The sequence below is a fragment of the Poecilia reticulata genome, chromosome 13 (assembly GCF_904066995.2).
Source record: "Poecilia reticulata chromosome 13, P_reticulata-male-v2, whole genome shotgun sequence".
NCBI lineage: Eukaryota > Metazoa > Chordata > Actinopteri > Cyprinodontiformes > Poeciliidae > Poecilia > Poecilia reticulata.
In genome coordinates, this window is record NC_088842.1 from 15301982 (window position 1) to 15328491 (window position 26510).

At 37.0% G+C, this 26510-nt stretch overlaps 1 long non-coding RNA gene across 1 annotated transcript in view; it reads left to right on the forward strand.

Moving 5' to 3' along the window:
- The window catches only part of LOC145554730 (uncharacterized), a 50102-nt gene extending 27248 nt beyond the window's left edge, over positions 1-22854 (forward strand). The window contains exon 3 of the long non-coding RNA XR_014090719.1: positions 22045-22854. This is a non-coding gene — a long non-coding RNA (uncharacterized LOC145554730). The remainder of the gene's footprint in view (positions 1-22044) is intronic.
- Positions 22855-26510: the final 3656 nt, after the last annotated feature.

Genomic DNA, 26510 nt, shown 5'->3' on the forward strand with positions numbered 1-26510 from the left:
AAAAACACAATTGCTCAACATCTGGCATGTGGGTAGAGTTGATGGGTCAGTTGAAGGATGTCGCATCCTTTGGGTCAAATTTACTCTAGATTTATTCTTTTCGTTAAAGGACGTGACTTTCAGATGCTTTTCATCTGTTATACTATGTCAAAGGCTTGGCATTAGCAGATGGAAAATGTTTTATCCTCTTGAACTAAGACATGGATCAAATTAGAAATATTTTTTTTTACTTTTTGAGGTAAACAAGTCTTACAACAAGATAGTATAAATGTCATGAATATTTTATTGAAACTTTGCCAGTTCTAAAACAATATGGAGGTTTAACTACATTGGGCTTTAGCCATTTAATACCTGGTTAGTATACACTGAATAGGCTTTCAACAACCCTTTACAGCAATCACTAATAAAGAACTGCTCATTTAAATTCCTCGTTAAACAAGTTTTTACATAGCAGACAAAACTGACTACATGCAAGTGCGATGTATAATGTAATGACTGTGGGTGTAAATATTCTCAAAGGATTAATTAATGCCTTGGTATTGTTTGAATCTGAAATATAGCTTCCCTTAAGACTTGTTTTTCTTTCATAAAATCCCTATTTTAAAATGCTACATGCTAAAGACTCCATGATTTTAGAGCTAGATTATGTCCACCCCGGAGCAAATTTTAAATGAAAAGATTACATTTAAATTTAAAGACTTAAATAAGATGTAAAGATGGTTGGACCGCCGGAGATAGACGGCAGCACCTCTCACAACCTCACTAGGGATTCATGTAAAATAATTAGTTGGCATAAATTTTCACTTCTCTCAAGATTAGAGTAAATTATTTTCAAGTTTATTTTGGTTTTCCATCAAAACAAATTATTGCGCACTGATATTATCTGAGATTTCTTATATTGGTCTTCCAAACCAAACAGATCTTTGACGCCTTTTCTTAGAATGCACCTTTATTCTGCATAGAAGAAGTAGAGTTTTATCTCCAAGCAAATTGGAATTACAGGTGAAAACCCTCAGATGTTGGGTCACAAAGTACAGAACCTTTATATTATTGAAGCAGACAGTGAATAATTGAAAGGTGAGGGAGTGCAGGTTGAGGCAACTAGATTTGCTTAGTGGGGTGGAAATGTAGACAAGGAAAAAGGAGATGTGAGGCATGACTTGATCTAGACTAATTAATGCATGTGTTTCTTAAAAGAGGCTTCTAGAGAGCTAAACGAAAGTGGTTGATAAAAAAACTTTCTCTACTCTATATACTGACATTGTTGCTCATCATTTATGAGTAAACGGCTAACAATGTGAAAAGGGAAGCAAGAGGAAAGTATATTTATTCCCTAATCATTCCCTAACGCCTATTTTTGAGAAAATTAAGCTGACAGAAAGTGGGATAGAATAAACTGGAATAAGTTAACTTGTGTGCAGAAGGTGAAATAAAAAGTGAAGAGAGGAAATGAAGATGAGTATATATTTTTTATCTTTATAGTTAACTTTAGTATCGGATTGCACTTGTTCTGTCTTCAGAGGTGCATTAAACCTTTCTGACAAGGATTCAATAAGGTGCTGAGTACATTCCCCAGAAATGTGGTCCATGTTGACATGACAGCCTCACATTGTTGCACATACATGATGCAAATCTTTGGTTCCAGGTCATTTCAATGGTCCTTATTTTGATGCAGATCTGGTGAGTGAAGACCATTGGAGAATAATGAGTTCATTGTCCTCTTCAAGGCAGTGAGCCATCCTGACGGTGACATTGTCCTGCAGTGCTACAGGCCTTAGCAGAAATATTTTAAAGTCTACTCTCTGAATTAAAGTGTACGAACTTTGAAACTGGGATGATGTGCTTTATGTTCCTGGTTTGGGTGAAACTGCGAGCAGCAGCATTCTAGATCAACTGCTGCTGTCTGATTGATTATCTTTAGGCAGACCTGTGAAGACACTGTTGCACTAATCAAAGTGACCAAAGACGAACTCATGGGGTTTCTCTAGATCCTGCTGGGACATTAATCCTTTAATCCTGGAAATGTTCTTCAGGCGATAGAAGACCCATAATAACTTCAGTTATGTTTCTGTTCAGCTGGAGAAAGTTGAGACGCATTGATTTGTTCTAAGCATCTGTGTTGTGCTTCGATAGGTCACCTGGTGACCTCATAATGTAGAGCTATGTATCATCTGCATATATGCTGAACAATAATATCACTTATTATAATCTGGGCTAGCAGGAGAAGGTTGGAGCGATTGGAGACACTGATGCAGTGACATTCTAAAGCAGGACGTTTGAGTGACTTTTTGCCTTCTATTTTCCATTTTCAAACATTTTTCCCACTTCCTTTTGTCAGCAACACCTCTACAAACACCTCTGCCTTTTCCTTGGGGGTTGGGGGACATTCTGACAGAGGGGCAAAAACTATCACATGAATATGTCACAAACTTACAAATACAGACATGCAAACTCAAAGCCCTTTGTAGACTACATTGGAACATGTTGTCCTTTTTTTTTCTCAACTTCAGATTTAGCTTTCTGCATGTCCTTTGGATTTCTGATCTCATATTCTCTCAGATTATCTCTTTCTTCCATGTTCTTTTTTTCTATGTTGTTCTAGCATTTTTTTTCCCTCCTAAAACGAGCCTCCTTTCATTTCACATGCAGCTTTTCTCTGTTTGCCTATACCTAAACATGGCTTTTGTCCGGCTGCCATCCATTTTAAAGCTTTAAAAAAGCTCTTTTTTTCCCTTCTTTCTTTGTTTCTTATAGCGTCAACCACCCACAGAGGATTTTGGTTCAAACATAAATACCTCCAGCGAAGCACAATGTTTTAGAAAGATGAACAATGTAAAAAAAATATATGTAGGTGCAATCATTATTTAGGCTGTTTTTGCTATAAATGCATTAGCAAGCAATTCATTTGAACTTCCCAGCAAATTTGGGTGAACCCTTTTTTTGTTTAGAGGAGAAAAATGTGATCACTCTAGAGATATGATGCTTTCAGAAATAACTGTAATTTCTCCTGTGTGTTCTAAAAGGTAATTGTAAAATGTGAAACTGACCTGGCTTTTCTGGCTTAACATTATTACAGCATTATTTATTTGATTATAGGGGTTTTCCCTTTCACATGATTTTTTACTAAACAGTTTTTCTTTTGCCTTTTGAAATTAGATGTTTCCCTTAAATCCCACAAAAAGTCCTGAGTCTTGAGGTAACTCCTGGTGGGTGCCAACCTTGCAGAGTTGTAGAATTTGTGATGAAAGTGGTGGAGGGATGGGCTGTCTAGTGTTTTGGGTCAGATTGTCAGCCGCTTGTGGGCCTCTACAAGGCCCGGGTTCAGAATAGGTCACCAAATCACTTGGTGCAGCAGGACCTGCAAGAGTGTGGTTGGCAGATGGTGTTTGTGTTATTTGGTTGAGGTTGTGCTCTGGAGCTTTGTGGGGGATTTTGGGTGTCAGGCGGTGAATTAGCTGACAGGTGGTGACGGGATACTTTGTTTGGCTGCAGTCAGTTGGGCAGGGGGGATGTTTGAGTTGTCAATATGCCACAAGCTTGAGGGACACGAGGGGAAGGCCCTTATCTGCCCATGGTCCATGCAGTGTCTTAGTCTCACATATGCCCTGCAGTTTGGGGGACTGCCAGAAACTTCCATAAAACCCATCCCATACACACACACACACACACACACACACACACTATAAATGTAATTGTTTCTTTACATCGAACATTTTTTTGGTATACGGCATTAACATTTCCAGATTTAGGTTATTGTCACTAAATTATTGCACTTTTATTAATGCCAGCATATGTTGTATGGTGGAGCAGCTGACAGTAGTGTTACCTTGCTGCAAAAGGTCCTGGGTTAGAATCATGACGGTTGTTATAATAAATATTAGATAATTTGGTATGAAAGGGTACCGTCTCTATCTGCCAACTAAATCCCAATAGAAGGGCAGGATTGACAAACTCGGAAAGATAATTACACCAGTTCACATTTTTAGCCTGATACATCCACCTTCCATTGCTACTTCCATTATAAAAACATTTTTTGGGTCTGATTTCTTGATGTTTTCTTCATTTGTTTGTTTTAGCCATAAGAATAAAACAAAAATAACATGAAAGGGGTTGAAAGTCAGAATTGGCTGAAATGCTGCTGTCGGTGATGGAAGGAGAGATGAGGCATAAAACAACTTCATAGTTTAATTTTATCTTCACTTTTTTAATGCCTTCATTTAAAAGCACTTATTTGAGTGAATTCCATAAATTTTGTCCCTGGAAGAAAGTTGTTAGGCTGCATATATTTGCATAAGCACGCCGAGATTTATATAAAAGAACAAGAAAATTCTTTTCTAATAGTTATTTAAAATTATGTGGCTCATAAAGAGCAAGTGTGTGAGTGTGCTTGTGTGCATCCTGCCCCATGTTTCATCATTATGAAAGGCCATCTATCAAATAAACACACACTGAACAATAACTTATATATGTGAACATTAACAGCGAGGAAGAAGATAAATAAATGAACACACGCCAGGATATGCTTGTTGTAAGAAGAAAATGATTACTAATCCAACCCTTTGTCACCTAATTTTGTACTTTTGCTTCCTGCAGGGACTTGTATATTTGTATACCACAAGGTGGGATTAGGAGGATTACGAAACAATAAGATATGTAGAACCTGATCTTAGTTATAACCAATAAAATGAGCTATGAAAGACATCAACACAAAACAAGCTTAGCATAAGACGTAGCATAAAGTGATCATGCAGCAAACAGTTTAGATCTATTTTGCTGCTGGTAGCTGATGTTTAGCGTGGGCAGAGCAGACTGACCATGAGTGATCACACAGGGTATGTCTGTGGACATGTTACTCCAGATTCCCATATTCCACATGATGTGTGTTGTGAAGCTCTGCAAAATAAATGTTATTCATGAATCAATATGATTATGGCATCAATATCTATTGAGCAAAGTACTCCGAAAATGTGATCCACACAATAGATTTCATAGCAGAGTTGGCTTTATTCTTCTTTCCCATGCTCTGGTTATTTTATGACATGGCAATGTCTCACTTTATGCAGCTTTATAAAGCTCTATATATAGCTTCCTACAGGGAAAAACATTTTCATTCTTACTGGGTAACATTAATTCAGACTATAATTTTCCTGCAATTTTATCAGCTCAATACCAGAATGAGGTAGATTTTTTTTTCTTCAAATTCAGAAGATTATGCATTCCAAGATTTCCATGTCTGTAAACAATTTAAGAAAGGCCAGTTTACAATGTTCACAGATTTATGAGCTTCTGATACTCATGATGTGTCAATATATTAACAAAAGATGTGTTCAAATTCATATTGATCCCAAAGGAAAATTAAATAATGTTAATGTCAATATAAATTTGACACAATGATGGTGCTAATTAGCACAACTGCTGTGTTAAAATTACTCAAAATAATCCTAGAGATCAGAATTGATGATAATTTATCAATGCCAATTCCATTATCAATCTCTCTTATCAATTTGATTCCTTATAGATTCTCTTATAAATTCTGATCGAATTCGGAAATAAACTTTAATTCAAAATGTACACCATGTTGTTTTCTATTCAAACTAAATTAAAACTGGCTTAAAAATAAGAATCAAATGAACATTTTAACATGAGGTGCAACTTTCTGCACAGCAACTTTTTTTTTGTGCAGGTGCTTTTAATATAATAAATGTTAGAAAATATCTTATTTTTTATCTGACTGTAAATCGTTTCCATCCTCTGTGTTCAACTGTTTGCGGATATTGTAGGTATGTCCTGTTTTTATTGTGATTGAATTTCTGAACATGTTGCAACTGGCCCTACTGCTGTCTTTTTTTGTGAAATATAACCATATTTTGAAGCGCTTCTGCAGCAACTTCATCTTAGATATTTTCTAAAACAAAATACAGACCATGTGCAATACGTCATCACGCTCAAAATTCCTTTTGAAAAACAATCATTATAAGGAGTATTTGATGTTGTATGGTGAGTTGACAGATAGATCCTAACAAGTTTGCTGCAATTTAATGTTAATGTGTGGAGAGCAGCAAGTTTGAGGCAAAGAATTTCAAAAAGCTCGGCCTTTTGACAATTAAGACATTAAGGTGTTGAGTTGCAGCTTCTTTGAAAAATACATTTGTCCAGCACTTTGCCTCAGCACTGAGTGGAAAATACAATAAGGATTTTTAAATGAAAACTTTCATCATTATTCAACAAAAATCTCAAAACACCTAAATTTAAGCACAGTCAAAATGTTCTCACCACTCTGGAATAATTGTGAATAAAGCCTTAGTATAAAACTCATCTTTCAACGCAGCAACATTTTTCTTTACAAAAAATACCCTTAGTTTTACTGCATTTGTTAATAAGATCTTGTGTTAATAAATAATCTTTTTAACAAATACACATTTAAGAATTAGCAGAGCTACCAAGAAGACATGTAACAGAAGCGTTACGTTACGTTATGCATTTATTTATTTATTTTTTAATTGATACAGTATGTGGGAACTTTTAATTTAGCCATAACTTCCTTTTTCTTTTGGGTGTAAGTATGACTCAACACAGAGGTCCATTTCATAATCTGAATATTAATTTACCATTCAAAAAAAGATACATATTTATGTCATTCAATACAACAGCTAAGCAAAACAAGCAAAGATGTAGCAAATGGATCATTTAACCTCTGCCCTAAGCCCACCACACCCCATGGGATTTTGGTTATGGTTGGAGGGTCTCTATGCATTCACCTTAATATTTAACTATTTCCTTAGTTTATTGAATTGGGCCTCTGAAAAAATGTTATCACTTCCAGAGAGAAGAAACATGTTGGATTAAATTACTTCAAACCTAAATCTACCAGGGATATGAATGATTTTCAGCTTAACTGTCTATCCAGGCTGACATTTTAGCATCCTGAGGGAAACGAGACGTATATGAATACAAATCAGAGGCTGGAAATGTTGGTATTGTACAAAGTGTTCACAAACACTGAGAGAACCATACAAATCCTATAATCTGTGTATATAATGTCAGCTACTGTGGTCCACTATAGAGACTCGGAATATTTCACAAGGAAGATCAAGCTTGTGCTGGAAAATATTTATTCTCACAATGGGGTTCTGTGAACATGGGAAAACATCGATTCCTTGGCTGTTTTTCAAAGAACAATTGAGCCTTGATCTATTTTAACTGCTTTTGTCAAAAATACGGATCAAATCATTCTGATTCATTTGATATGACAGAATATCTCTGAGGCAAAGTGAACTATTTGATTTACTTAGAATAATGTGGGATTCCATAAAGCAAAAAAGAATAGTTCAGATTAGTGCAGATTAGTAAACACTGTGATAACTGCAAAGCATGGTGAAATGGACCTATGTGGTTGTACTTATGATCAGATATAAAACAATGAGAGAAAACGAAACCACAAGATGACGTAATTTCCTACTATAAGTAATAATTGTGTACAGTTCAACTTAAAATTGGTTATTTCATTAGGACGGCTTTCAGGGCTTCATGAGCATAATTAAAATCGGCTCTTTATATTTTACATTATTTCTAGCATTTATTGTTTATGATACACTCAGATCAATAATTCTCACCTGGCAAGATTAACTTTTCAATCCTGCTGCAGCTGCATATAATCAACTCCTTTATGTGTGTTTTAAGGAGCTGTGAGGCAACCATTTGGTGTTTGACGATCAACCAAACCTGGTAGAAATCAAGCCGAAGCCTCCTGGGCTTCATGCCTTCCTGGTTTCACGGCTTTATATTTGTGCTCTCTGTCCCTCCTACGTTGGTTTATTGGTGGTCCTCGCCCCATTCACTCCTCTTTTCAACCCTCGTCTTGCTCCAATCCTACATCATCTATGGTTGTCCCCTGGAGCTCCACCTTCCTCAGCTCTCATCAGCCTGCCCGCTCTCCAGCACACTCTGTTCAGGATTAAAGGAACTTACTCATTCAAACATCCATCAAATCACAGTCAGTTACCTGCATGAATCCACCTCTCCCTCCATGCTGGGTCAGAAACCTTGCTGAAGCCATAGCAGTTGTCTCCCCAGCTTAATCACATAGAAATATTGTTTTCACTCTGAAATTACAAATTAATCATGAATCAAATTAGTTATGAAAGTTGAGACAGGTTTCCAATCCTTACTAACAAATAAGCAGTATTTGACACATTAGACAGACAGTAATAGCATAATGAAGGCAGGATCATTCTCATTTCTCAAATGCAATTTGTGGTTCTGACAGGTTTGATACACTTAAAATGTATTTTTAATAATTGACAATCAAAGCAGGAAAGGGTTTTTCGACTTGGGAGTTGCTGAAAGTTAACACACATTCAATTTAGAGGAAATCATAATGTTTTTGTGAAAGTAAGTAAGTAATTTTAAAATTAAACAGCTTTTTGTCAGCTAAGTTTTCATTTTAGATCATTTTTACGTTGCTGTTTTGTGACCTAGGTGAACACATTTGGGTAAATATTCAAAGCTTACGGGTCACCTTGCATTGCCCAGGTCGGGGTACTGCAAAGCTAACCCAAATTATCACTCCTTCAAAATGATCACTCCAGATAGCATTTACAATTTACTAGTGAGTAAAGATGGAGATATTAAAAAAGGTCAAATTTGGCAAACACTGATCACCTTGGATTAAATGCTGAGCTGTTAAGGTAAATGGATGTAAAACATAGTAGCCTGACACACCGTGTATCGGTGACTACACATATAAACGTGTGGAGCGTATGCTTCGTGGTTCTCTTCCCACAGTTCTTGCATCAGAAATCATTCAAGTCGAGGCTCGTCTTGCATTTCCCTCAAACACGCCGACATCGTTTGATGGACAGCCAAGTTGTCAGATGACTATCAGCAAGGTCAATTGTCCCATCAGCCTTTTTTCCTGTGGAGATAAATGATCAGCAGGGTTTAATATTACTTGCTGGCATGCTGGAGGTAAAGCGGAGCTGAAGTGTGGCACTGCCTCACCGCAGGTCTGATGAGCACTGGCAGCGGTTTTGAGGCCAGTTGGCTTAGGGACATTTCACTGCCTTTGAAGAGACCCATCCTCTCCTTTTCAAAAAATGGATGTGATGAGGGATTTTACCTCCCAGGTGTTGGATATTGTGCCTCTGGAAAAGAAAATGTTTTGTTGGAGCTTGGAAGAAGAATGGCAAGTCATTTGTAGAATTTACAGAATAATGGAACACAGATTTCTTACATCTTGAAACAATTCATCCCAAAACTTTTACAACTCTATCAATTTCCTTTTAATCAGCCTAGTTATGTTTAAGCTCTTCTTCCTTTGTGCCATGTGTTTCATGTGAAATGGTATTTATTGTGAAATCACTGAAAAATCATAACAAAACCTGAAAGTAAATAAAATATCTGCTGCTAAAGTTTGGCAGTTTAAAGGACTAAGGTTATTTTTCTTCAAATGGAGACCTTGAGATGCTTTGGAGTGGGGATTGTTTTTAGAGGTTATTGAGCAGTTTGTGTCTTACCAAGAGCTGAAACTCTGATTTTGTATAAATAAATATTTATTTTCCAAAGCCTAAAGGTAACAGCTGCTCATCGCAACACCCCGAGACTTTTGTCATCTTCGAACAATCCTAATCTCCAAATCGTCACAGTAGTTCAAGCAAACATTGTATAAACTTTTAAACCATTGCGATGCTTGAATGTGAATGCTATTTATTTTGAAATGTAGCTATTTACATTGAAGACCACATTAGTCCTTAACAATACCTTCACTGTGAAACACCTACAAAGATAATTTTGTTTACATTCAGTAGCCCTATGACGAGATAAAACCAGTTAAACTGAAGAGCTATGACATTTTGAACTGGCTTCAGTGACAGAACCTTATGACGTTGTGTTAAGATGCTATATAATACTTATCTTGCAGTTGGAACCTAAAGTCATTCAACCAACAATGCACATTAAGATTATTGGCAAGTAAAAAAAAATTGCTCAAGTATTTGCAATGCATAAATTGCACAAAAACGTTTAAGCTGGATAAATAAAACTGATATTAAAAGGGTTTTATTTAAACACAATGTTAACTTGTACTTTCAACAAATGTTGAATTCACCAAAGTATTTAACCCCCTTCAACAAAATTTGTCATACAATATCACTTTGGTATCAGGTCCACCTGATACAACTAAATAAGGGCTTTATTAGTTGTATCAGTTGTAAAGGTAGAAAATCTCAAATTCCTGGGCTGTTATAATGTTCCATTGCATGTTAGAAGTGTAGAGCAGAGGTCATTTTCTTGTACAAATCACATAAAGGGTGCAATTAATTAAACAGAACAGTAATCTCAAGCAAATCTCAAAGTCCACAGAGACTTGTTTTCAGATGAAATCCTAGACGATACCATAGTGGCCATCTTAGTTCCCTGACTTGAGCTTTATTAAAAGTGTTTGCTGTGATTTAAAAAGGGAGCCCTAAGGATATTAAAAGCTGGAGGCCTTTGCCTACGAGGGGTGGGCTAATATCCCTTTTATATTAATGCTGGCAAAAGTTGATGTTTGGCAATGAATTATGTCTAAGCAGACAACTATAATAACTATTGTAGTTGAATAAAGGAGTTGAATAAATCCAAAACTGCTGAGACATTGTTTGTTTCATTTGGAGGACTAAATGTGTGTGTAGAAACTGTTACAGTTTAATTTATTATGAGCCTGTAGTTTCAGTATTTTGCCAATAAACATTATTTACAACAAGAATTGAATGATTTCAGGCCCAAACATATGCAGTACAGTAATACCTGTTGTTACACCAACATCTTACACATGTTTTATGTTGGTGTAAGAGTAAAGAAATGAAAAGTATAACCTGCTACATTTGCAAAATTTGTTTTTCTCTTCCTCCAAACCAGTAGTTCTTAGCCTATTTTGAGGTACCGAACCCACCAGTTTCATATGCGCATTCACTGAACCCTTCTGTAGTGATAAATAAAACATGATTCCCCCCACCCCCCAAAATTCAAGACATAGGGGTGACCCAACTAGATTCTAGTTGGGTCACCAACTAGATTAGTCTAGTTCTAGTTCTTCAAAATATAGTCAGTGTTTTCAGCAAAGTTGAGCTGACTGTCCAGGAACGATCCAAGGTATTTAAAATTTGCTACAGTTTCAACAGGTTGGTCATCGAGAGAAACTGGAACCACTTTAAGGTCTTGTTTAGATCATTTAATTAGCTCTACATTTTTAAGAGAATGAAAAATTAATAATAAATAATAAAGACTTTGCGGTATTCTGATTTAGTAATGTAATTATATTAGTTGTGTTACCACCCCCACGCCACTAGAAGCAGTACCAACCCCGAAAAGATGCACTAAGGAGCAGATTTAGGAGTACACCGAAAGCTACAGAATTTGGTAAAAACTGTGAGTTTTGCTGAAGTAAATAAAGACACAAGTTCAAATCCATGCTGAGAGTGGAGCTCCTTCAATCAGGGCTCCTCCGCAGCTCTGATTGGCTAAGCAATGTAACGTGTTCCTCTGCAGCAAGTGATGGCAAAGCGGGAAGTCATCACTACTTTACACAAGTGTGTCTTTACCTCCGCGGCAGAGGCTCCACCGAACCCCTGGGGTTCGATCGAACCCAGGTTAAGAACCACTGCCCCAAACCCTTTTCAATACTTCAATAGCACTTGTGTCAGGTTCATTTAAGTGGCTCTTACGTGCAGTAATAAACTGTGTGTCTCAATTACGACTGCAGTATCAGGGAGTGTCCTAAAAATCCGACAGTGTGGTTTATCATGACATGGGGTATAAGTTTAGCCCCACGCCCCACCCCCAAGTCAAAAAACTGTTTTGCATTTTACGGATGAAGTTGCTATGAAAGTTAACTAATTGAGGCAGGGTTTCATTCACTCATAACTTAACAACATTCATTCACTTTAGAAAATAGAATAATTTCGTTATTATGACATGTTCAATAATTTCAATGCTATAGTTAGGGACTTGAGCAGTAGCCTACTTTCATTTTCTCAGTATTTTTTACCTGCATCTTAATTTTTCCCAATGGAATCAAATAAGGCAGTTTTAGTTCCATCTGAAGATGATTGCAGATTAATGGTTATTTAAACCATGTCGCTGGTTGCAGAGAAGTAGTTGAATTCTGCATGTAGCGACATTTCGTATTATGCCAAGACATGATGTAGAAGCGGAGAGAAACTGTAGGTGGTTTTTAGTGAGCGTGGACAAAACTGCTTCAACTTCATTACAATTACAGCAAGACGGGCAATAAGAACAGCTCCCCGAAAACAATTTTTAGTAAAGTGTTACAGAGATCTTGGTTTATTTTTTCAGAAACTTGGGATTAGTAGAGAAAGTAAAGAAAGTCAGAAGAACATACTGTTTTATGATCTTTGCAATATCTTTGCATTTTATGTGCACTTTGCAAAATCTTGAAATATATATTTTTAGTACCACTTATGTTAACTGTTTAGGCAAAAGGCATGTTGGAAAACTTCTGCTCGACTTAACTCTGTGGTGCTGCATGATGTGTCAGACTGTTAAAGCCCCGACAGGTGCTGCAGTGTCAGCTTCTGTTTATTTATTTATTTTTTTTTGGTAAAACAAAGGCTTAAACTTTTGTGAGGATGCCTAAAACTTCCCTGCATACCAATGCCTTATTTTTCCAATTTTGAGATTGGATCTTTGATTTATGAGCAGTGTTTTAAAGAATGACTGTAATTTCCTAAAAATCCTTCCTGTAAGAGGAAAAAAAAGATAAAGGCAATGTAGAAAGATTACCAAAGTGAGGGAAGCAAAAAAAGGGGAATGGCAAACATGAAAACTAAAAATGAATCAGATCAGAGGGCGACTGAAGATAATTTATTTCTTTGCTGACAGCATAACACCCAGATTTTGATTCAAAAAAGAAACACTTTCAAATCAGATATGTTTCCTATCTCTGCCCTTGCCATGAACATCCCCTTATGTCTCTGCATTCATTTATCTCCCAATCTGCTAGGTTTTTTTAACATCCCACACAGATTGTTTCTTATCCACCCCTCTCTGTGTCTCTGATCTTATTTGAGTCTCCCTTCACTTTGCTTTTTACTTTTTTTCCCTGTCTTCTTGTCAGTGTCCATCTCTTCTGTGTTGCCTTTTATCTTCAGTTTTCTGCTCTCCTTTCTGTCACCATTGCTATTTTTGACCACTGTTTAAAACTTTGGTTTCTTCAAATCTCACTTTTCTAATTTACTGCCTCGTCCCTGTTTCTTTTGCCGTCTTTCCCAGTGGCTGATTCCCCACTTCATCTTACTCTTTGAAATATATTACTGCCCTCTAGTGTTGAAAAAGTAAACATCAATGAACTCTGGGTTTTAGTAGAAAAAAGGGGAAGAGGAAGTAAAGCACATTATTTTTTTGAATTATTTCTACATAGACTGTTCATGTTTTAAAACTCTTATAAATTTCATAGGGACAAAGATCAGAGTCCTTATGACAATGTTAGGGCTTTTCTGTGAACCTCCAAAAATATTTAAAATGGACTTGGAAAAAGTATTTAATTTTGACTAGAGATAAAGAGAAGGCGATCCTAAAATGGTTTTCAAGTCTTTTCAAATGGTTTAAGTCTTTCCACAATTATTTGTGGAAAGACTTAAAAATTGTTGTTCAGAGATAGTCTGGATTCTACGGAGCCCTCCAGGGGACATGGGGATTTTTTTTTCTTTTGCGTTCCCTCGCAAAACTTTTGCATCCCCTCGCAATAATCTATTCATCAGTTCATGTGGCATAATTGAATACTGAGCCTTTCTTACAGTGGCCGCCGTAATTTCTGCTTTAATACAAGCTTATGTGCGTTTTTTCCATGGACTATTGAGTTATTATCGCGGGGTAATAAGTCATTATATTGTCTATTGTGTTCGTCTGAATGAGGGCTGCTTTCAGTGCCGTTCCATCTGAGCCTTAACAGACATAAACATGCAGTAAATAAATCGATTTTCAATCAGTTTTCTGAACCAAAGAGTTAATAATAATAAACACGTTTTCACTGAGGCTCTATAGGAGCCATATGAATTAAATAATTATTGATATGACAGGAGCAGCGGCTTTGACACCTGGTGGTGGGCGTGTCGATGTGGGTGTGACTGTCATGAAGTATGAATGGGAAGGTTACTGGCTGCTGGCTCTGTGTGCATGAGGAAGTGGGTGAACGAGGTGGTCAGTCCTCGCAAAGTTTGGAGCATGATAATAAAAATTTAATAAATCGATAATTATGACAGAACAAAGAAGAGGTTTGGAGTTGATTGATACACGGACAGATGAGATTCCCCGAGTTAACCCAGTGAGCCCCTCTACCACCATTAGTTTGCTGTGTTTTATAATAATAAAACGTGATTATTATCATTAACGCTTTGGTGCAAAAAGCTGATTGAAAATCGATTCATTTACTGCATGTTTATGTCTGTTAAGGCTAAGATGGAACGGCACTGAAAGCAGCCATTTAAACCATTCAGATACGAACACAACAGAGACACAATCAGATGACTGATTACCCCGCGATAATAACTCAATAGTCCATGGAAAAACCTTATAAGCTTGTATTAAAGCAGAAAGTACGGCGGCCACCATAAAAATGGCTTAAAGTGTTAAATTATGAATTAATGAACTGATCAGTAGATCATTGCGAGCGGACGCAAAACCTTTTGCGAGGGGATGCAAAAGTTTTGCGAGGGAACGCAAAAGAAAAAAAATTCCCCATGTCCCCTGGAGGGCTCCGTAGGATCCAGTTGATCTATACTGCAAAAAATAACAAAACTGGTAAACAGATTTCGGTCCATCTCATAAAATCCCCCAAAATTATGTTAGCAATCCTAATAATTTAGAGGTTATAACCTAGCAAAATGTGAAACAGTTCAAGTTGTATGAACACTTTTGAAAACATTTGAATATGTTTAATTAGAAACAGCAGCTCCGGCACACTGCAATAAAATTGTATATGTTCATCTGCTAACATCTATAAATTTTATTACGTGTTAGCTTCACGTGAATTTTTATTGCAAGTTGTTATGGAAAAGTCAACCCCTAGGAAACCGTGGAATACTCAATCATCCAAATCTGCAAGCAAACGTTTTACAATTCAACAATCATCCCTCGGCTGCACCTAGCTCTACACATCTGTTCCATACCTGAAAAACAAACATGATGGATGTAATATTACGACATATTTTCCAGCCAAACTTCTTAATCATTCCAGTTTAGTTTTTTCAGGGGTTTTTTTGTGTGTATTTTTGGTCCAGGCATGTCCTGATGACGTTGAATGGAAACATGTCTGAACACTTTGTTCTGGCCAACCCACACAGCCAACCATTTGTACATTTTGTTAAAATAACAGTCTTGTTGGATTTGTGCAACATCTCAAACATTTCACAGCTATTTGTCTTTCTTATTATTTAGGCTAAGGAATTGTTCCACTTAGTCATTTCTAAGACTGTTCAATTTACACCTACTTAGGATAATACAAAGTTGCAAAACATAACCTCTTTACAAAATACCACTTTGAATGGCTTCTGGAGCGCAGATGTCACTAATGAAACAAAGACTTCAGAGGAGAGTGCTTGAGGATCAATTTGGTCATATTTATGAGCTCTTTATCTGAATGAAGTAGGAAGATTATTCCACTGTAGGAGAGGTTTCTGGAGCTTTCATGGCCAGAGTGGGGGGGGGGAATTGGTCTCAAGTGAGTGAAGGTGGATTAATTTGTCAGCCTGAAGGTGTGGAGCTACAAGAATCGGGGATTTTAAAATAGTGGCCATAGGGAGCCACGATTAGGAGGATATTACAGAGTTGACCTGAAGGAATTCAGAGAGGAACAACTCAGAAAAGCACCTCAAGGTTTGTCAGAAGACTTTGAGGAAGATGAAACAGATACTTAATGAGCAGAATGCAGGTTCAGATGGTTGGTGAACTATGACAAGGATCTTTCAGTTTGACATTGGGCTTTGTTTTGAACCATATTTTTTCCCTTGCATTTTACATTTGGTGGTCTAAGAGTAACGTTTTAAACACCTTTAGAAAAGGTGTTTAAAAGAGGTGAGGTGTCAAATTTAACAGCTCCTGGGTGCTGCAGTGGTGCAGGGGTAAAGTATGTGACCCATATACGGAGGCCTTAGTCCTTGACCAGGTTCAGCCTTTGCTGCATGTCTTCCCCCTCTCTCAGAACAGATTTTCCTGTCTGGCCACTAGAGCCAGATAAATGGTAGCATCAATGGTTCAGCCTACTGATAGTAGATATTAGGGTAACGGTGAGGAAAATATTCCTTAGTACCAACTGAGCATTTTTTAAGCTTCACAGTCCAAACCAGGTATTTCGGCTGACTGTGTCCATTCTTTATGACCACAGTAGACCCATTTTCTGATGGCTGCTTCTAGCAGGATAATGCACCATGTCATATAGCTTAAATCATCTCAAACTGGTTCGTAGAACAAAGAGATCAGTTGACTGTAATGGCATACACCAGACAGACATTCACCTATTGCAATAGAGCTAATTTGTGACGTGGTGGAATGAAAGATTCATACCAGAGACGTGTGGCTGGCATATCTACAGTTTGCAACTGTGAGATACTGTCATGTCAATAGGTCTATGGACCAAACTGTCTGCAATATTTCTGATGCCATCTTGAGTCTATATTATCAAAATTGTGGGCAGTTATGGAAGTTAAAAGAAAGGTTTAGCCCAGGTGTACTTCATAAAGTGGTGTGCATAAGCCTTGGAATGGTGGACATAAATTACCCCAAATCATAACTACAAAATCCTAAGGATTTTCAGTTTTTATTTAAAGTATGAGCATTGGTATAGAAAATATTATGTTTACTTGTAAACATAACACTACATTTCTGTTTAGTAGTTTGTTTGCATTGCTCCTGTGTCAGCAGTTAAACCTTTTATTTCAAAGTAAATTCTTTTGATTAGGACTAAAGCAATAGCTGCCAGAGTTTACTCTGGAAGGAGTACAGTATGATCAAAAACAATATATTCTTTACAACAGTGAATCAAAAAGGGTTTGACAATTTCAGAAAAGTTGTCTTTTAAACCTGGCTGACATGAAAGCAGAACAAATAACAGAATTCAGGGCACATGCTGCTGCCTCTCAGGGTGTCTGTGTTGGAGAGATCAAGGCATTTCAGAGGGTTTAGCCATGTCAGTTTGTGTAAGCTGTGCTTGCATACCAATTAAGGCTTGTAGACTCAGACAGGTGTGAACAACTTTCTTTCTTTTTTTTTGGTTCTGGAGCACTCTGCTTTTTCAGTCACACATCATGTTATGGTGCCCAGTGGTGTTTCAGAGTATGACAAATCTATGTGCAGCTTGTTTAGTGTCACAAGTTACATCCAAAACAACTTGAAAATCTGCTCTGTTCTTTCTGTTTACCTTCCTGGAAACAAATAAGCTCCTATGTAAAAAAAACAACAAAACAAACAAAAAAAACATTTATTTTGAATTGGATGTTCCACAACACATGAAGAACTTTCTAACAAAGCTGAGGAAAGGGACAGTTAACCATTGCATCATCTCTTTTATTAAATATGCCATGAGCATAATGAAAGCATATTCGGAGGCTGCCAATTTTAACAATAAATGATTTTTGATGATGGGAGCTCTGAATTTGAGGCCTGTTGTTGAAAGACAAAAACTCTGTAACCAGTCTCTGTTGTTCTGCAAAAGTGGAAGGGGTTTGTTATGTATTTTCAGGGCTCATAGTACCATAGCACAATCATGTAACTACGTTACCTTCAGTTTTATTTTTATTTTTTTATTTTATATTGCCCTGTGTCTTTTAAGTACCTTGTAACATTTCTGACACTCTGTAGGGTGAGAGTGATCAGGATCAATATTCTAACTGTATCCTCTATTGTACAAGGAACCAGTGGAAGGAGGCTAGAATGTGCTCTCTTTTTCCCCCCTTAAGTCATGCTGTTGCATTTTGTAGAGTTTGAAGAGTTTGAAAGCTGACTTACTAAGACACGTAAAAAGTTTATTACTTTTTACATGTAAAAAGTAGTGTCTTTTCTAGTCAAAACAAGAAAAGACAAAAGCATGAACCACCATTTTGGATCCATTTTTTGACACCCGTAGTTTTGATTTAGGAATACGCTCCTTACATGATGAAAGAAATTCGGACTAGTTGTCTAGAACGATGTTCAAAGGATGAAGAGCCGGCCAAAGTGACACAAAAGTTTTTTTTATATTGGATTGCAAGGAGGGTGTCAAAAATACAACACTCATATATGTGTATGATGAGGGAAAGACGATATAACATGCTACAAAGCTGAAAAAAGGCCATTTTCAAATGGCTTGAAATTCACAGTTGTAGTTTGAGCAAGTGTTGAAAACTGCATACAAAACACTTTTTAGCTTTTGTCAATTATAAAACACTAAGTCAACAAATGCTATGCACAACTTAATTAGTTTAAAACCAGTCAATCTCTAATATAAGCGGCACACCAATTGGCTTTAGATGCACTTGTCTTAGAAGCTAATACCTGTATATTATTAACCAGAGTGCCATATTTTTTCTAACAGAGGCTTGCAACTTATTCTAACAGGGAAACATAAACTTAAAACCTTTGATAAACATTAGTTTACCAGTCACAAAAACAAATCACTCTAAATAAAGGATACAGAGCTGCATAGCAGGGAACTGTTGACTAAAGTAATTTAAATTTTGCGTGTTTAAGCACTTTCTTATCAGACCAGTCACCAGTGACGGGAGACTGACTCGGGTCTGTTGATTGTCAGTTGTCTGTTGCCCGACAACCAAATTGCTTGTATGATGACTGTTCTGCTCATTAGAGCTGATAATCATCCCTTTTCTGACAGTTTTGCTAATTTATTTTGGCGTATGCCTATATCTGTTGGTTTTCAATTGCACGAAAAAAAAGCTAATTTTGCTGTGGGCAGTTTTCAATGCTACATTATATGACTGTCAAGAGAACATTGGCGAGACTGTCTTTCAACATCAAGAAGCTCATACGTTCTAGTGTCTGAAATTGATTTTATTTCACTACAGCTCTATAATGAAGGTATGCAACTAAACGGAACAATGCATTTTCATTAAAGGTACATTTCATATTACAAGATACAATTATGTTTTTAGGATGAAATCATGTGATCTTTGAAATTATATTTGTATTATAAGTACTTATTTAGACTATATGCTTTATCTATCTTCATTAATCTGTTTTTATAGCACACATCTTTTTGCATATGTTCATGTAAAATAAACTAAATTATATGGTGTCATTCTGTTTCAATTGCATACCTTTTTTGTCAGTGAGGGAGGATTTACTAGAAATGCTTTTCTTTTCTTTTACCCCAGCATATCTGAACATTGCATTGAGCTTAGCTGAGAGAAGATTGAAGATGTTTAAGATCAATAACACCCGCAGAGAAAATACAAAATGGTCATAACCTCTCCATAGAAACTGATTTAAAACAATAAAACTTAAAAAAATATAATCCCTATGATGTCAAACTGGATAAGTTTAGAAATCTAAAACACAGTATTACTTTTATATATATATATATATATATATATATATATATATGGCCTTGTTATATAAAGTCTTACTACAGCACACCTTTCTACTCCGATGAATTGAAAATAGCAGTGGTAGCTGTGTTTTTTGCTCACTTGCCAGCAGTGGGGTTTAGGCACTTTGTCAGCACAGCATTTGGTTTTAGCCACCTCTCACAGGTAACATCCACCTGTTGGAGTCTTCATCGGTTTTGCTTGTACAAATGACTTCTGGAAAGAAATGTTGAGAGCACAAACGTGGGTTCTTCAGAAGCTGTGGTCAAATCTTTCCCACTGCACTCTTTTTTTTTCATGTGGGAAATGATCCAGACTTTTTTATAATTACAGTCAACAGCAATATAGGGTGCCATTATTTAAATTTATACCCATAACGCAATAAACAACTTGGGTAGTAATGTTAGCTGTTCTGTGTTTACATTGTAGATTCCAGTTCAGAACGGACCCAGCCGCATCATCATCCCAGGTGGAAAAATGTCAGCCTCTATGGGTTGACATTTTTTGTCAATCCATAGAGAGTACGCGGACACTTTTGTTCGCAACATATTTTGTCCAACATGTTCAACTAATCACGAATCCCTTTGTTATTTGGCTGCTCACAGACAAACAAGTTATTGGTAGCCTACATATTCTTTTTGTGCAACCTTCTGAAATTTGGGAAATTAGCAAAGAATGTAAGCAAAGATTTTTATTTGATAATTTATAATTAGAACTTCCTTTTCAAATTCCCCCCATAAATGGTACATAACGTTTTGCTTTTTTGCAAAACATTATGTACCATTATTTAGACTGGTGCAACTGTTCAATTGAACCTTTTTCCAAATCTGACCCTTCTGAGCGTTTACACATACTTAACATGGAATAACTGATGCACATGCACATCTGGTATGTCAATAAAACTGGCATAATCAAGTTTAAGTGGGGCACCATCAGCTGGGCTTTCAGAAAGTAGCAAGAGCATCCTAAACTCAATCACAATAGTGTGTGAATCTCACCCATAGGATGCCTTGTAGGCACATTACCACTATATGATGTAGTGTTCTGTTTTTTCATGAGACTTTGTTGTGCAACTGCTAGGGAAGTGGGATGAACATGTGCAGAAAGATTGCATAATGCCACAGACCAGACATATTTTCCCTTCACTATTTTGACTGACTGTTAGGGATTTTGGCAACTGCCTAATTGCGGACTCTCCCTGCTGGTGATGACACCACAATATATCCTCTGGTGTTCGTTTTACAGATGTCGGCACCTTTCAAATCTAATCATTCGTACTCCAGTGCTAATCTACACGTGTACTAAATTCCCTTCAAATCAGATTATTCTACTGGGTTTTTGACTCATGTTTGGCTATTAATAGTTATTGAGTTCAACAGAGATAAATAGTCTAATAATGGCACAAAACATCTTAAACTCTGACTCAAGCAGAACCTGTAAGAATGACAGGTGATTTCAGCTGGAAGAGCTTAAAACAAGGTGCAACGTCAGTGTAGCTCATCAGAGCTGGACGGATGGTGTGAGGTCATGTCTGTGGTGAAGTACCAGTTAACGCATTTTAAGAGAAAGTGTCCCTTCAATCTTTGAAGAACTTGATTGTCTGTCACTTCATTGTAAAAGCTTCTTCTCTTTGTTCAGTATGTGCAACACGGATACATGAAAGGTGACGTCAATTATGTATAAGTCTTGACTGGACGAACCACTCTGAACCCCTAAGAGTGAGCTGCTGGGCCCTGCGACACGGCTCCCTGCTGAGCAGCCAAACAAGCAAAGCGCTTAGGTTTCCTTGATTAATTTATTTATTCATGATCACAACCATCCTGCTTCATGCTTCTAAGCTCTCTTGGGATCTGTTTTGTTAAGTGCAGTCATCCAGCACAGCATGGATGTCTGAATGAAAGAATCTGCCTAACAAAGACACAAACATGGTTCAACAAACAAAGAGATCACAAACAGAGCAGAGGTATTTCTTTATAGACATGATCAGACTGCTGTTGCATGTGAAGTTGTGGAACTACTAACCCACTAACCCCAACAGCACAGAGGTCAGGGAGAGCGATGTAAAGGAGTCTAAAGCAGGTTAGAGAAACTTCAAAGAGGGCTACATTAATTCTGGTGCTGCTGTAGGGATCCAAAGCTCATGCAGTAATCATGCACTTTACAAATATGGTATTCATGGAAAAGCGACAAAAAAGAAAACAATTGGTAAATTAAGTAAAACGAAGTTCTGTTTTCAGCTTAGCAGAACTTAAGGATGGTGTTGGAGAGAAGACGTCTTCGTTATTGGTACCATTTCTACTGACATAATTTGTACAGCACATTAAGACAACCTTTGCACTTTATGGGAATCAAGCACTTTATCACTGCACTTTAAGCACAGATTTTCACATCAATCATCAGTTGCACACAAGACGTTTTAGCCATTTGTTTTTTATGGAGTATTTACTATTTAGCATGTAACCTTTTGTTCCAGGTCCTCCACAACTGCTTCTCATTAGGACGTGTGGCGGTTGCCTGGGTGGAGATAAGAATCGCTACTTGGAGCAAATAAGGTAAACTATTTCATAAAACTTAGGTAAATGTGTGTGTAAAATCTAAAGTTAAAAGTGAGTGTAAAGAAGTTGATTATGCATGCTAAGATGTGTTTGCTCACCTATCTATTCTGTGTCCACTGACCACATCCACTGTAAATCCAGCCATGCCTTGTTACAGGTATCCAGAACATCTGTTGAAGAAAGTGATCTGGTCAGATGAGACCAAAATTGAACTTTTTTGTCTTACTGGAAGACACTTTCTTTATGTGGCTCAAACATTACTCTGCACAGTACCTTGAACAAACAACCCCTCTTGTGAGACATGACTATGGCAGCATCATGCTGTGAAGATGGTTTTATATTTAGTAGGGACAGAGTAGCAGGTCAGAGTCAATAGGGAGATGGAATAAAACATGTAAGAAGTTGAAAAGACTTGAGCAGATCAACTCTAAAGCAACTACATCCAGAGCTACAGCAGAATGCAGTAGATGATTTAGACAGACAGTCTGACTGAGCTTAAGGGTTATTCTGTAACGCACCATTTAACTTGGGCTTTAATCATTTAAAAGCGTAATTGCAGTCAAGAAAATTGTTTTTTTTTTCTTTTTTGTACCTTCAGATTCTCTTTTAATTGAACATTCAACTACATTTTCTTCAAGATAACACTTATTCCATCTGATTCTGTGTATGTATCCGTATTTGCGTGTCAAATAAATCCACGACTCTTGACACAAGTGATCTCTTCTCAGTTTTCGGCCCTTATTTACACGCTGACATGCTACCAAATAACTGATTACAGGAAACAGACTCAGGAGGTTTCCAATTGGGTCCAGGATTTTTTCCTTTTCTTTTAGAGTACACGGATGAGATTGTGTAACAGTTCATAAGTCAATATGTGGTGAGGAGGTTTTGTAAGAGCATCTCTCACATCTGATTCATGTGTCCTCAGATGTTCCTGGGTGTTTTTGGTGAGCTCGCTCAGGAAGGGGAGGTGCACCATGTGGAGTTGAGACACCTCTCTGTGCCCCCCAGCACAAATACGCACACCGCCAACAATCAAAGTCTTGGAGAAACAGTGGCGAGGCCAAGCGAGTGGGTAGGATGTGAAGCCTGAGAACTGCACACCCACAGAGACACATGCACATCCACACCTGCAGAACTGTATGAGCCATTTCAGTTTCACTAAGAAGGTCAGAACACAGACGTGTGTGTTGTAGAAATGACTCAGTTTCCCAACGTAAGGAAACACATTTGCCTTTCAAAACCCTTATGTGGGGGAGCTAATTGCCATTCTGAACATACACTCAGGTTACCCTCTGTCCAGCTGCCATTATTCTGCTACAGTTTTTTTTTCTTCTTTAGCTGCATAAATATATTTTTAGTAGAAGCAATCAAACCAAAACTATTCTAAGAAGTTAGCTAACAGATGAAGTGAGATCTGAGTTCTTCATTTGACTTCAGTTCATACTGAGCCGGCAAAGCTCATCATCGTAGTCCCATAGGATGCAATAGTAACTAAATCATAGTTTGACAAGAAATTTCTGTTGGATGTATTGACTTGCTGATGGAAACACACACATATATATATATATATATATATATATATATATATATATATATATATATATATATATATATATAGACACATGCGTGTGTGTGTATTTTAAAATTTGAATGCCAAGTTCTAAAATAGTTACCTTCCCTTCAAAGTCACACCCATGTACTCTGATGTTGCTGTCAAAAGAATTGCTTCTTCCTCCCTGAGTTACCTTTGCTGTGGATAATGACACTCTTTACAGTTACAGTCAGAAACAGTGGCGAGGCCAAGTTTCTCTTTCCTAAGCGGTGCGATTTTTTTTATATCGCTATATTGTTTATACTTTCATGTAACTGTGGAAACATTCATATGAATCTGGCACCTTCATATCCAGTGGTGAACCAGACATATGGAGGTCCTAAATTCTCTACTAGAGTGTCACACAGGGAAGTAGTCTGCATGAAGAGTCGCCTGACACAAAACCATTCAAAGGTGTGTCTGAGTTTCACTCAAATAACCTGAAATACAAAAGCATGACATAATAAGGGTTTTCCAAATTGTTTGAAGGCATGTCTATCTTAACTCTGTGAAATTCTGAATTTGAAGAATGTTTTTTACAAGTATTGTACCTTATTCTTTGTCAATTTATTTTGTTATTTAAGAAAGAAAACCATAAATGTCATGCACAAGGAAAAGTTTATTCCAAGGGCAAATATTGGGTGAAACTTCAACAGTTCAAGGATTTATCTCTGGGCAAATTCAGAAATACTTTGGACAAATAAACATCCATGCTATTACTCCTAAAGTCAAGTCAAAATTTCAAATTGACATACGAATGGTACTAAAACCCAATGATAGTTTGACGTGTGCTATCATTTTCCCTTCAGATAAATTACTGGTTCTAAATAGTAAATGTTATTTTTCATAGTAAAGAGGGGTGATATTTTCATGCAAAGCAAAGCTAATAATAAAAAAAAAACATAAATGCATGTTTTTTGAGCTGCCACTCTGATGGACCTACAAAGAAATCAAACCTTTTTTCTCTATTTCAGTGGTTGTTTTTCTGCGCATATGCATGTGTTCAAGAGGAACTGGGAAAAGTTTTTTGTTTCCACTGACCAAAACGATGTCACAAGTTTACAGTAAACTGTCACAGTTTTGAAAAATGCAGGTATTCCTGGAGATGTAGCAGACATCAATACAGGTGATTATATGCTAGTCTTAAAACCTAGAATAAAAGGGTGCTAGTGTCTAAGTTAATGACACACACAAATGAAATGTATTTTTTTAAAAAGACACACACACATTAACACGTATATAATAGAAATGGTGGAAGGTCATAAAAACACAAGTTACTACTACAAAGTACAATGTACCCTGCCTACTTTGATGATTAAAGAAATCACAAATAAGGGAGACATTTCTGAAACCTTCACATACATGACTGTAAATACAGAGTTTGTAAATAGTCTGATATTACTGTGGGTTGCATGAATGCTCAAAAGTAGTGAGTCACTTTCACTCCTCCAGCTGCTACCTGATTGCTTTCAGGCAGCAGGGGGCAGCAGTGCATTAGCAAACCAGACATTACATGCAAGTAGAGCAGCGTCAATATAAAATCAATACAAACATTTCTTAAAGTATGTTTTGACAACAGTAGAAACTATCTGCACTGTGGCAAGAAATTCTGAATAGTAATGCTCCTACATCACACTGTGTAGATTCACGTGCAGAAGCTGGTCATCCAGTTAATTGGTGAATGCTGAGTGTTGCAATATGCAGGATTTCCTGATGACAGGTGACTTATACATAATTACACCCGCTTTATTGAGAGATTTTGTAGATGGAAAATATTTCCTATTATCAAAGCATAATAGGAAATATTTTAAGGCCATAAATGTCAGAAGTTTCTGTACTTCTGCTTTTTCACTCACCCTCCTTGAAATGTGTTATTTTCCATACCATTTTAATCAGGTATATTTAGATTGTTATTGCTACAGACTTCTGCTTTGCCTCACGTGATCTTGTTTTCCCTCCACACAGGCCTGAGTTGTTGTGGGTGAGTGGCCGTGAATTCAGAAGTGTTATGAGGTAAACTCAGCTGACATTAAAGCCCATTTTGAGAGAAAATATTTCCACGAATTCAGTTTTCGAAGTCGGACTTGTGTATGGTGGCCTTCTAGACAATTTAGGGCATTTACTGTCCACTGAAATTAGAATGTACATTCTTACTAAAGGTCATTAGTCGTATTAATTGACAGCTTTTTAGTTGTATTGTTCCACAATGCTCTGCAAAAAAGAAAAGAAAAAAAAGTGTTGTTAGTTAAAATAATCACCCTTAAAGACTGTGGTTTTAATCAGCATTAATAAATGACAGGGACAGAGAACTGCTACGACTACGCTCTGAGCATTCTTAGTTAAGTGGAACAAGTTTTTTTTCTTTAGAGGCAGAGCTCCGCCTCAGACAGAGGAAATGGAAAAGCTTTAAGAAAAGGAAGGGAGGCCCCTTAGTGCTCAGGAGACGTTCCAGTGGGGGTGAAGAATGCTATTCAAATGAAAGCAAAAGTCTGTCTGGTACATAACGTACTGTACATTAAGACAGTTAAGCTCCCACACCCTCCCTCACTCCCTTTCTGAGCCAACGAGCTGAGAAGCTGTTTTCTTTACTGATCTACCTCCATCCCTAAAAGATGCGGTTATTTGTTGTAGTGTGTCTTTAGAAATAGTTGTGCTTTACATTATAGGAGATTTAATTGGAGTAAAGTAATCATTTATGTCTAGAAAACTGCGAAAGATTAATATTTCTGTTTTATAATTCAAAACAATTTCAGAAGAACAGGAGGGATGGCGAGGGTAAAACAGGTGAAA